Below are 12,374 nucleotides of genomic sequence, written 5' to 3' on the forward strand. Positions count from 1 at the left end.
GCATAGAGAAGTGGATTTGTCCACAGCATGAGGTGGACTGTGGCAACCATAAAAACGTACCACTCGAATCTGCTGTGGGGAGCAAAACTGACTGTTGGATCCAACCCCTACCTTCTGGATCTACCCCAGTTTTTGCACTGAGCCGATACTTCCCTTGGGCTTCTTCTAGCCAATGACATCATGGCAGGGGCACTAATGTAAGCCCATTCTTGTGAGACTGGGATTCCATTAACAGGTTACTTTGTCTCAAGGACTCCCTATTGCCCTGGTTGAAACTTTCTTGGAATTGTGCTGTGATGTAAAGCTCTGTCTACCCAATACTCTTTCCTTCTCCATCTCTTTCACTGATATCAGAGTTGCATCACTTTCTAAAGGCTTTCTCTGCTTTTCTCCTTTATTCTTCACAGGCATTTCTCTGGTAAATCTCTTGCATGTCTAATTCCATCTTGGCATATATATGTTTCTCAGAGGACACTAAAGTAATGCCACTGGAGAAATGAGACCTTAACTAACAAGAAGATGTTAGGGCATGAAGAGGACGAACTTAGAATCTACCTTCCTTTTCTGAATCTCTAGAAATTGCTTATATAATGTTTATGTTGTTATCTGCAAATAACGATCTATAATTTCTTTATTATTTTTGCTACCCTATAAAGAAAGGAAGTGCTAGCAAAAGAAAAGAAAATGAAAGTAAAGCAGTCACTTCCTTTAACTGCTCTTTCACTTTTTTTTCCTATTTACAGTTTTTATGATTACTTAAGCTATAGTCCATTGTGTAGTCCGGCATGTTGCAAATTTACATCACTTGGCATCTGAGCAAACCTATTATTATTACTAGAAAACCTCTTAAAAGTGTGTGCCCTAAAGGACCCAAAACATAATCTTAATCTACATAAATAGGAGGATCTTATTACTGCCTAGACAATTGTTTGAGAATAGAACTGGAGATTAGGAGTCTTGTACAGTATTCTGATCTCATCGTTGCTATTAATGTTTGGGTACATCTTTTGAATTCCTGAACCATATCTCACTTAACTAGAAAATAGGGGTAAAGGTATTTACTCTCTAGAACTAAAGAAAAGTATTTTCCCAGATGGCTTTTTTATATAATTATCATACTTCATGGTGTATATGTGCATGCATGTGTGTCAATGTGTGTGTGTGTGTGTGTGTTTGTGTGGCAGCATGCGCGCCGTAGGAAAAATAAACTTAAGCCTTGGGGCTGAAATCAACCCTTCAACTTGTAAGAAATCTGGGCAAATTCTATTCCCTTTTTGAGTCTTGCTTTCCTCAGAGGTCGTTGCAAAGTTTAAGTGCAACAGAGCATGTAAAAAGGATTAGTAAATTATAAAATGCCATATAGATGTGAGCTTTTATGATAGCGATGATAATTATCGATCTTCTTTGGCACAGCTTTTGAGGTAGCTTATGAGAATCAAGAAACTAATTTAGCTCCTTGTATTAGTCTACTATGGCTACCATAACAAAATACCACAGACTGAGTGACTTCAACAACAGGAGTTTATTCTCTCAACAGTTCTGGAGGCTGGACATCTAAGACCAAGGTGCTGGCAGGGTTGGTTTCTCCTGAGGCCTCCCTCTGTGGCTTGCAGATAGCCATCTTCTTGCCGTGTCCTCACATGGCCTTTTCTCTGTTCAGGCACATCCCAAGTGTCCGTTCCTCTTCTTATAAGGACACCTCTCGTATCATATTAGGGCCCCACTCTTATGACCTCATTTAACTTTAATTACCTCTTTAAAGACCCTATCTCCAAATACAGTTACATTTGGAGTTAGGATTTTGTTATATAAATTTTTAGGGGACACAATTCAGTCCAAAACACTAATCATTATGTATGTTCAAGGCCATTCTAGATTCTACTGAATACTGCTCTGCTCTACCTCAGGATAATGTGGTTCCTGGGCTTTCTGTGTCAGGATCACTTGAGGTGCTTGGTAGAAATGTGGATTCCTCACTCCCATCTGGAGTTTACTAAATCAGAATCTTTGGGGTTGAGATTCAGCAATCTGCATTTTTAGCATTGGGTAAAGTTATCTAGATGATTGTTGTGTAGCAACGTTTAATAATTGCTGATATAATGGCCATTGACAACTGATCCATCCTAAAACACATACACATATGCCACACACACATGCAACATACACACATGCATGCAACACATGTTCCTTGAGGCTACCTAGAACACAGCTTAAATTAACAAATATTTGCCAAATGGAACCAAAGGGGATCTACTTTTTCAAGCTGAAGATCTGGCTTAATTCTTTGCAAAACTCACTCTCTCTATGCCCATGATACGCTGCAAGAAGCAGCTCAGGATTTAGGGGCTAGTAGTGTACAGGAAAACTGAAAACAGAATTTTGACAAATGTAAATGTACATAGGGAATGAAGCTAAGGCTTTTCTCAATTCTTGTATCCCAGTAATTAAATAGAAGTGGTCCCTTTAGTTCTTGTTATGAATACGTGGCCAGAGAAACTGCTTGCAATATAACTCTGGAAGAGTAAAGGACTTGATAATGAGGTTGATAAAGGATGAAGGAATTTTGATTGTTGGAGAAACTTGGAGCCTGCAGTTTATTTTGAAATTATTTTTAGTAAAGATTTAGTCAGGTTCATTCCTATGAAGGTTTGGAAATGTCTGGTCTCTTTTATAGCACAATAAAACTTCATGGTTTCCTGGTTGGCTGGTATTTGTTTAAAGAGAGTGGGTTGCTGGTCCAGACAACATTTGAGAGGTTATAATGAGAGGAAATCTGATGTAAACCTCTTCACCTGTAAAAAGGAGGGGTCGCTAAGGAATAAAATCAGCCATATCCATGAGGTTTACTGTTTAAAGAAACATAGTTTTGATTTGTGTAAAGTCTTGTCCATATTAGAGTGGATATTAGTCATCTTTTTAAATATGATTACACATCCCCCAAAAGACAGTAGTAAAACCTTGAATTTAAATAAGGGTTCTTGTTATTTTTTACAGTTTGCACTTACATTTAATATAGTTACCAAAGTACCAAACCATGCTAGAGAGTTGTCACTGGGAAGAGTCCAAGCATAATTCAAGTGAAGACTGATGTTAGGTTAACTGGAGCACTGTAGTGAATACTGGTTATTTAGCAGGAAAAAGGTGTTACATACACTTGCTTTCGTGTGAAATCTGACCAGATACTTTAAAAAGTTCTCTAATATACAAATCTACATCTTGCTTTTCATTAGATCTAGCGGCTTGTTTACTATTTCCAGAGCTGGTGAAAATGTGATTTTTAAACAAAGAATGTTGAACAAGACCATTTAAATGATCTTATCATTCAAGTCTTTTCAAAAATGATTTCTCACTGACTTTAAAGAGATACAAGGAAAAGCAAAAGAATCAGACTCAGATGGCACTACTTATTGAAGCCGAATAATAACTGATTAGTTTTTTAAAAAAACTCTCAGAGCTATGTAAGATGTTTATTTCTATAATATACAGAATCTGTAAACTCACTGTCTTATTTTTTATTCCTTATTTGTAGGATACCACCATGAATACAAAATAAGTGCTAGTTTATAATTCCTATTTATAAAAATGTAGGGAAGACTGTAGGTACACCATTAAGGGGAATCTGTTATTATTATTTCTTATACAGGAGAAAAATATATGTGTGTGGTCTTTATACTATATCAATAAGCTATTTAAATTATACTTTTAAGCTAAAACTAACAAAGATAATGATGAAACTAAGGGTAAAGCTTTTTCTTGGCTAGATCTTCTAAAATGAAACTTTTCTTAATGTCAACATAAATATTAATTTATTCATCAATCCACTGCAATCTGGCTTCTGCTTTCACCATGGCAACTGTTGCACATAACTGGTTGACAACAACATGGATACTCTCCTGTCCTCGTCTTTTTAGAATGTGGCATTTTATGTCCCTCTTCTTGAAACTTCCTTATTTTGGTATGTGACACCACTCTTGCCTGATTCTCTTTCTAACTTTGCCACTTCCTTTTTAGTTGTCTTTTTGAGCAATTCTTTGCTCCTTGTCCCTTATATGTAGATATTCCTCAGAGTTCAGACATTTATCCTTTTCTCTTCTCGCATTATAAACTGTGCTGGGGGATGTCTAATTTCCCTCCCAGGGTTCCACTTCTGCGAGCACACGCACACACACACACGCACGCACAGTCAGGCTTCCAAACTATATGTCTAGTCTAGACTGCTCTCTTGAGCTTTAGACTCATATCCAACTGCCAAGGAACATCTCCACTTGGATTCAACCTGTTCAAAATGAAACTCACAATCTTTCCTCTCAATGATTTCTTGAGTACTTCTTCTTATCCTGGTTAATGGCATCCAGATAATCTAGTCACCTAGGCATTTCCCTTTTCCCTCTATGAAATTGTTCAGAAGGTTCTGTAATTACTATCTATTAATTATATATTTCCTTTCCAAACTTATCACCATTGCCTTACAGAATTTTATCTTTCATCTGGCCTATTAGTATGATTTTCCTGGCTTTGGTTTCACCTTCTTCTAAACTTTTTCATGCAGTACCAGCATTGAGATTTGAAATGACAATTAAAATTGGGCATGCCCCCCCCAAAATTATTATACCTGTTCCTTGAGTTAAAACCTTTAACATTTCCTTATCGTTCACAGAATAAAGTCCAGGCTCCTTAGGATGGCCTATAGGGCTCCCTGTTATTTGACTTCCACCTACTCATCCAGCCTCATTTCTCCATGCCCATCTTCCCTCCATCCCAAATCATACCAACCTGGCTACAGTTCCAGAAATGCCCGTGCTGTTTCATGCCTCCATGTCTTTGTACATACTGTTCTCTGTCTTGGATGCTCTATCATCTCCTTGTTTACTTGGGACCCCCTACTTATTCTTCAATATACAGGCTAGCATCTCTTCATACGTGAACTTCTCTTTGTCTCACCACTGTATTTGGTCAGAGCTGTGTTTGAGTATTTCATTCTGTGCTGCATTTGTTTACATATTTCCTCCTCTACCAAACCGAGATCAGGGACTATATGTTATTCATTTTTGTACTTTTAGTATCTAGGGCAATGCTTGGCACATGCTGAATGAATGAATAAACTTTTGCAAGCATAGATGTTTTCTTGTCTTCACTATGTTTAATGCTATTATGGCTAAAACGGCTTGTTAAGGTTTGATTTTTTTTCTTCTGTTATTCCATGTTACCACATATAGGCTCCGAATCAATATCTTTTTGGCAGAATGAGATCGAAGATATAGAGGATCACAAAAATTATGACAATATGTAGCCATTCCTTTAAAAATTAATTTATTTAAAATTCACATGTATAATATGCATTAAAATCTCTGTAGCATTTGCCGGGTGACAAAAGAGCATGCTAATTTACTCGTTTGATTGCATAGATAGGAAGACAAAATCTTAGTTGAATGAAAGAGCACTGAAAGCAAGTCTTGAAACTGAGATTAACAGATGATATAATTTGGGGATCTCCTTAGAAAAACTCAGGATTGATAGACTCTTGGAAAGTCCTGAAAGGACCGGATATGGATAAGGAAGAGGATAGGATGTAAGAAGAATAAACTAAATTTACATTTACTATGACTCTAGTCATTGTTAGTCATTTTACATGTTCATTTAATTTAATCCATAACAATGACCCTACGAGGCGAACATTGTTATCCCCACTTTTTAGATGAAGTAGGTAACCTGAGACATTAAGTAACCTCCAAGGTCATGCAGCTACAAAAGATAACTAGATCTGACTGACGCTAAAGTTTCCTTCCTTCACATCATACTGCCTTACCTTTCAAATAAAAATTCCCAGAGCTGCCTTGCTACTGTGTGCAGCTTAGTAACACACACAAAGACACAGTATTTGCTCCTATTTGCAATGATCATGTGTAGGTGGCTCACTTAGTAGTTAACAGTAATGTAACTATAATTTTATTTCCAAGCCACTGTGTATTTCAAAAACTTTACTAGTAAAGTCTCACATTTATTGATGATGCTAGATAACGAATTCGATGATATTTTTGAGCTTCTCTTACAAAACAACATGAATACATTGTAAGCAGTTTTAGAGGAGAAAGCACACTTCTAAATTTTTTTTTGGTGTGCCTTACTGCTGACTCCATTTGGAATCCAGAAATGGCTTTATCTGGGGTAAAAGGCCGTTTGCTCTTGCTGCCTCCTGTATATTGCTTGGCCTGGCAGTTTGTTGTTCTCCTGGGCAAGAATCCAGCTTGTGGTAGTGAGGTGGTTTTGTGGCAGAACTCCACAATTAACCACAAGTTCAGTGTCAACGGTAGGCTGCCACCGTCGTGGCTGTGATCCTTCAGATCTGCTGGGATAGCCAGAGCTGAAGAAACTACTGCTTGTCTAAGGCGGGAACAGGAAAACTTGGAAAGAGTTTGCATTGCTGTTTATTGTTCAAGGTTCAAGTTTTAGGTTTAACACAAAAAAAAATCCAAGATTTTTCAGATTGGTAATTATAGATTTAATACATTTACCAGGTTTTTTTTTTTTTAAGCATAGTGGATTTATGTCATAGATACAACTGCTGTTCTGACAAATAGAAATAGTAAAAGAAAAATTCTTAAAGTATTAGAGCATACTCTTTTATAGCCAAAGAAATCCAGGTACCATCATTCGAATTAAAAAAAAAAATTCACCCACACATCTCTTAAACATTTATTTTATGTTGGAAATTAAATAAAACATAAGTATATGCATAGTGCTTTCTGTAAATCTAAGAAAAGAGTTCTTTTACTGAGAAAATGAATGTTAAGAAAAATGTTTTTCAATAACAATATAGAAACTTTTTGTATTAAATTATATATTGAATTTCAATTAAAATTAATTGATTAATAAAGCAGAAAGATCAAAGAGCATACAACTAAAAATTCTGACTTATTAAAAAAAATTTTTGAGAAATACAAACACTTCAAAAAATTTTGAGCATTAACTGAGTACTGTACTAGGCATGGCATGGAGATTGAGCTAAGCTTGTGAATAAGACAGAATTCTTGTGTTTGGAGAGTATATGGAGGAGGTAGCCACGTAACAAATTTAACAGAACATACACGTTTATATAACAAGTAGTAACAATAAACTCCTTCCATATTAGGGCCACACCATGTCTCTAGCCTCTTCAAGATACTTATAAGGGGGCTAATAATAACACTTTTGTTATTATTAGCCCCCTTATACTTTACACTCCAGCCATAGGACACTTGAAATTATCCAAATGTATCATAACTGTATTCTTCCACATTTTTGCACTTGATTGCTTCCTTTGCCCAGATTATTTTTGCTGCCTACTTTACTTCTACTCATCTTTCAACACCAAGCCCAGAAATCTTTCTCAAGAGCGTTACTCTCTATCAGATACTCTCATCCTGGTCTGAGTTAGGTTTATCTCTGAGATCCCAGAGTACACAGAGTTTACTTGCAGAGGCTACTGTGATACTTACTCTGCATCACAGCTATTATTACACTGGGCTCTAGTAGTCTTCTTACTTTCCTAGCTTCCACTATGAACCCTGAAGGTGACGCAGGACAGGGAAAATTCCCCGAGTGAGGGGAGACCAAGCCCTGCACCAAGAGAAGAAGAAGATCCTTTGGCGGAGAGTGAAGAAAGAATTCAACACGCACACCAAAGTTAGAGTCAAAAGGAAAGTTCATTAGAAAAGGTGTAACACTCCACAGACAGAGTATAGTTTCCTCTCAGAGGCAGCGAGTGAGAGAGACCAGGAGAGACGTGGAAAGACAGTGAGTAGAGGGCTGAGTGATCAGAGAATTCAGTTTATATACCATTCTTTAGAACCCGTGAGTTATAGTTTAAAAGACTTTGTTAACCCATTTCCTTTGATATGGACATACAGTGAGGACGGGGGAAGAATGGCGTGAAGAGGTAAGAATATGCAGAGTGAAAGGCCTGCCGGCAGTTCCGATCCTTTAATCCACAGGTTCCCCATGGTTTTAGCCATAGAGAATGACTGTTGGTTCCAGTTTCCCCTTCACAGGTGTGGGCAATGGGTCATTAGTAACCCCAGAAGAAATCATCCTTTGTTCTTCTTAAGGCGTCCTACTGGCCTGGCTGCAGGGCTGATCTGCATATTGCAGTCTCTGATTGTGGCTTGATTAACATTTTAACTCTCTTGCCTTCTCCTTAAAGGGCAGGAACCATACCTTTCATCACTGTATCCTTGTCAGCTAGCACAGTGCTCAGTACAACTCAGGCATTTAATAAATGTTGAATGAATGAATGCATTCATTAAGGGAGAGAGAGAAAAAGTTGGTGGAGGGGAGAGGTACATAGGACAACTGATGAAGTAAAAGGAGTGAGGGAATTAAATATAGAAATGAAAGAGAGAAAGTGGGGAGAGGGGAGATAGATAGGAAGACAGCCATCTAGACACTGGGGAGAGAACTGGAACTGGTAGAGAAGGAGAAACTGTGAAAACAAGTCGAGGCAACCGCACAGTGGGGAGAATCTGGAAAAGAATGATTCTCTTTTTCTTTAGTAGCTCCGAAGCCCTGTTCCCAAAGTTTTTATCATATATTTTCTTGTTCTCTTTAATAGCCTGTGTGCACAGGCCCTAGCTCTTGCAAAAAGCTGTAGCTTGAGGAAGCTTCTGAAAAACTATAGTTTTTTTAAATGTTCTAAATAGCATCTAGCACGGTGCTCTGCATATAGTGAGCATTCAATAAATACTTGTTAAGATGAACTAAACAGTGAGTCAAAGTGAGGTTCAGGTTCTGAGATAAGTATTAGCCAGAAGGAAAATAGGTATTGTTAACACTTAGGCAACAGAGTTACACTGTACATTGAAAACAAAGTAATCCTATCTATACCGGAGAAAAGATGGTCTGTTTTTATTTTCAAATGTGAGATTGTAAATGTTAATTCTTTCATTCTTTCAAAATCTTTTCAGATTTCCGCTTATCTTAAGGAAAGGCTCTAGTTTTAGGAATTTAGAATCTCGATACTGGTTAATTTACTAGCTCTTCTTGAAACTTTGATATTTAAAATTTGTCAGACAGCTCGACATCATTATCACTGAGAAATCAGGGCTGCTTTATTACTGAATTCTGAAGAATTACATTTTAGAAAGAGCACTCAGTTCTAAGCATTTTCCCAAATCCTGTTCAAATCCATTTTTTTATGCTCTATATCAGAGGTTTAAAATTTTTCTTTCTTTTTTTTTTCTTTCTTCCCCTCTCCTTCTGTCCTTCTCTCCCTTCCTTGCCCAAGGGTTCCAAAGAGGGGTTTCAGGTCCAAAGAGGTGTTAGAAACCTGCCAAGTTGTCAGGATATGGGCCCAGACACTTCCACTTCAATAAGAGTAGTTTGCTTTTATTTGCATACTTCTTTTGAAAAACGTTTGAAAACCATGGTTGAGAGGCAATAATGCAGGCTGGAAACAGTAATAAACAGCTCTTAAAGAACTAGTAACCATGATTCCCTGCTTTTTAACTGCTCTGAACAAATCTTTACAGGCTGTTCCATAAATTATCCTGAGGAGTCAGTCACCTGATCACGGGACAGTGATAATGACTGGGCAGAGCCCTATCCCTCCCTCACCCAACCTCCTGTACCACCCTTTCCTATGTACATTCCATGAGAAAAACTATTATAGAGTGACCAAAGGGGCAGCTGTTAAGATCCATTTAAAAATATTTAATTTGGGAAGGAAATTTCTGGAAGTAGCATTCTAGAAATGGATTTTCTTTACATCTGGTTTTTAAGAGTTAGAAAATAATCTTGTCTTATTAAAAAAGGTTGAAAGAACAAGGTGTAAGGATGGGGATTTACACTTACCAGAAGACAGGGCAGGTGAAAAGGAGGATCCGAGACCCGATATGAGGCCCATTTATTACTTCAGCTTCTCTGCAGATGAAGGTTCAGGGAGAGAACAAGGGAATTCACAGAGAGGGCAATTTCCAATTTAGCAGTGGTGAGCACCAGCAGTCCCAGATGAAGAAGTGAGTGCTCTCACAGCTGCTTTGAACCCAGTAACAGGACATCTCAACTGGCACTTGTAAGGTAAGACAGGTGGACGTGCAGTGGCACCTAGAATGTCTGTCAATGGGGTCCTTAGTCACTAGACGAGTGTTTAGGGGCTGAGCTTTTGGCCCTAAGTCTGGAAAGACCTAGGCAGGGTTTTTGTTCTTCCGTAATTAATTGGGGGCATTGACAGCTTATTGGTGTGAGTACCTAAAATGAAGAACAAGTCTACAGCCACGCTACCCTGACCAAGCCCGATCCCGTCTGATCTCGGAAGCTAAGCAGGGTTGGGCCTGGTTAATACTTGGATGGGAGACCACGTAGGAAGACCAGGTGCTGTAGGAGTAAAAAATAAAAAAATAAGGGATTATAAGCTGACAAGGTCCTTGCAACCTGTGAGGTCAACCAAGGGTTGCCTCGCCCAAAAAGCAAATAAAATAAATTAAAAATAAATAAATAAAATGAAGAACAAAATTCTCATCCTACAAACTGGGGCACATGGGAAAACTGGGTCTTTGGGACTTGAGGGCAAAGACCCCATTAATAGAATAGAGGAATACACAGGGGGTTGCTTTGTACCAGAATGTCTCGGGAGCTGGGTGGTAAGCACTGGGATCCCATGTCATGATTCATCAAACTGGGAGAACCGAGTCTAGTGGAGAGATCATGGGTCAAGATGTGAGAGAAGAATAAGTCAGGTAAAATGAGACTGAGGTAGAGAGTGATGAGAAAAAGTGACTTTTTCACAACAGGTAGTGGTTATAATTAAAGACAAGAGCTAAGCAATTCTATTGGTTGTTTAAATCTGGCAAAAGAATAATCAAGTGTTTTGAACTTTAAGAAATGCTGTCTACTGATAATCTTTGACAAAGATTGTAAACAGAGACAAGAGCTGCTATAAACATACTTAGATCACTATTTCTGTGCATATTTTTAGTTAAGTAAACCGACGGTCTTGGATCACGTCCTTACATTTTAGTTTTAGAATCTTCTCAGGTGCCGGAGTTGGTGTTCAGAGGGATGCACTCCAAGTTATTGAAAGAGTTGGGCTTCTAGCTTCCTAAAGACCTAAGAAGACAGCTGAAAGATGGCTAAAGAAGAACTAGGAAGTATAAAGAGGGCTTTGGATTATATTTTCCAGATAACAGTCCTTTGATCAAATCCTTTTATTTGTCAACATTGAGAGTTTGCTTTAGTTTGGTGGTACAAACATTTCAAAGGTTGCTCTTGGCAATCTGAAACATGGATCCAAAGGATATCTACATATTTGGGGCATACAGAAACCATAGGCTTTTAAGACCGAAAGGGATTTTAAAGGTCATCAAAACTAAATTGCTTCATTTTACAACTGAGAACGAGGCCTATAAAAGTTATGTGACTTGCTTAATGCTAGAGCATGAATGGTGGTGGGGCCAGGACTAGAACCTATGAAATGAATTTCTAGTCCACTATTGTTTCCACTACTATGCCTACCTCAGATGACAACTCAAGCTTTCAAACAACAACTTTAATCAATTCGTTCTAATTTTCAAATCAATTTATTATTTCCTATGATAATTTATAATGAGCAAATTCAATAACGTTGATGCTATTTTTGTCATGTCTTTCTGTACAAACTCAAAATGTATCAAGTTTCCTACTTTAATCTTTGACTGTAGTGATGAGTTTGGGCACAGCATTTAAAAAGTATATTTGCTGAGTTCTTTTAAAGAGATTAAACATTTTTTTTCAGTTTTCATGGTGAAAAAAAGACTGTAGATTTTTATCTTATAGGGCAAGAATTTGAGTAATCAACATGAAAACTTTATTAAATAATTTTTCCTTTATCCAAAAGACATAAAAGGAAGGAAGGAGAATCCTGGTCTCTTTTCATTTTGGTCAAATTCTTGTGATTTCTGCTATGTACGTGAACTATGACCATATGCGAAAATGGTCTGTTTTAGGTCAACGCTGCGGGCAGAGATTAATTGGTGAAAAATGGGCCTGTTTGTGGGATTTACCACAGAGTAAGGTTTCTCATCTCCCTGGAAAAATGTGGAATTAGGTCTCTGAGAAATGCAGCCCTGTCACGAGGCTGAAGGAAGAGTTTCGGTGGAGGGAAACACAGTTCACTCTCTAAGGCAGTTTTGATTGGTAGGATTCCAGAGCAGTCCCTTTGGTGCGGCGAAGTTCTTCCCGGTTTCAAGTTAGTGTTTCCTACACGTTGCTAGTTTCACCAGTATTTCATGAATCTCATCTTATCTGGCTTCTTTCACGGCCAACCGATCCAAACTGGGCAATGGTCTTGCAGAGGACTCCGAATCCTTTCTCCCTCCTTTCCAGAACATGCTGTTACAGTGAAATAGGATTCGATGTGGAAATAA

The 12,374-nt window shown here is 37.9% G+C and overlaps 1 pseudogene; it reads left to right on the forward strand.

Moving 5' to 3' along the window:
• The first annotated feature begins 10,237 nt into the window (after positions 1-10,237).
• Positions 10,238-10,356, forward strand: LOC111728967 (annotated as a pseudogene).
• Positions 10,357-12,374: the final 2,018 nt, after the last annotated feature.

The sequence above is a fragment of the Pteropus vampyrus genome, unplaced genomic scaffold (genome assembly GCF_000151845.1).
Source record: "Pteropus vampyrus isolate Shadow unplaced genomic scaffold, Pvam_2.0 Scaffold240, whole genome shotgun sequence".
In the NCBI taxonomy this organism is placed as follows: Eukaryota; Metazoa; Chordata; class Mammalia; order Chiroptera; family Pteropodidae; genus Pteropus; species Pteropus vampyrus.